Source organism: Galeopterus variegatus, unplaced genomic scaffold (genome assembly GCF_000696425.1).
Source record: "Galeopterus variegatus unplaced genomic scaffold, G_variegatus-3.0.2 Scaffold4076, whole genome shotgun sequence".
Classification (NCBI taxonomy): domain Eukaryota; kingdom Metazoa; phylum Chordata; class Mammalia; order Dermoptera; family Cynocephalidae; genus Galeopterus; species Galeopterus variegatus.
This window is the reverse complement of record NW_007730187.1, coordinates 2676-3943: the sequence shown is the minus strand read 5'-3', so window position 1 is coordinate 3943 and position 1268 is coordinate 2676.

The window sequence follows — 1268 nt, the reverse complement described above, 5'->3', positions numbered from 1 at the left end:
TTAGAGTGGAGAATCAGAAAGAACTTATGCCAAAAGAATTAAAATAAACTAAAATTAGGTCACTTCTAGAAATTTGCCCCAAAGACAAACTTCCACAAATAGAAAACACATATACAATTGATTGCTGCATTACGTAATGGTAAAATATTGGGGGAAAATAATGTGCCCACTCATTAGAGACTGGTTGAATAAATTATTACACTCACATGACAGACTATGCAGCTACAAAAAAGAATGAGGAAGATCTCTATAGGTTGCTATAGAATGATCTCCAGGATATATTAGATGTGTGAAAAAGAAAAAAGAAGGTAGAGAAGAGTGTACAAAGAATGCTCCCTTTTAATTAAGAATGGACAGAATAAAAATCACATACATACACATATGTACAAACACATAAACACTTTATATATATTTATATAAACATGAGGGTACTTCAAAAATTTCATGAAAAAAATTGAATTAAAAGATAATATAAATCCTTCCATAAACTTTCTGAAGACCCCTTGTACATCATTTAAAAGAAAAGTGGAAAAAAAGCCCATGGAAGTACAGGAGGCTATCTATGCACGGAAGAAAGAAGCAGACAGGAAGGGATAGAAAGGAATGCTAGACTTCTCTGAATTCATCTTGTTCCATAGCTTTGATGTTGGAAATACGTAAATGTGTTACGTAATTTTAAAAACAATTAAATCAAAGTTGTGAGTGGGGAGGGAAGCGATCCCTAAAAGTGGAAAGCAAGATGAAACAAAGGAGCCTGTGTCTCAAGTTGTAGCTTCACCATATGAGAGGTGTTATTTTAGGTGACTTTAAAAACACAGTAATTTGATTATAGATCTCTCATGGGTTATATCCTACTGAACTCCAAGAGGACTTGATTGTTTTCCTCTATTCATACGGTTAGTAAAAATATTGGTAATGTTATTTTGAAACTCTACGTCTCTCTTAATTAATCTAAAAGAAGGCATAAAAGTAGGAAAAGGGAATAAGATCAGATGGAAGAAATATAAAACAAATAGCAAGATGATAAATTTGAACCAAACCATCCATATCAATAATAACACTAAATATAAATGCTCTAAATATTCCAATTAAAAGACAGATATTACAAAATTGGATAAAAACACAAGACCCACCTACATGCCACCTACAAAAAATCCACTTGAAATATCAAAATACAAATAGGTTAAAAATAAAAGCATAGAAAAAGATATAACATACTAATACTAATAAAAAGAAATCTGGAGTGGCTACATTAAATATAAGGCAAA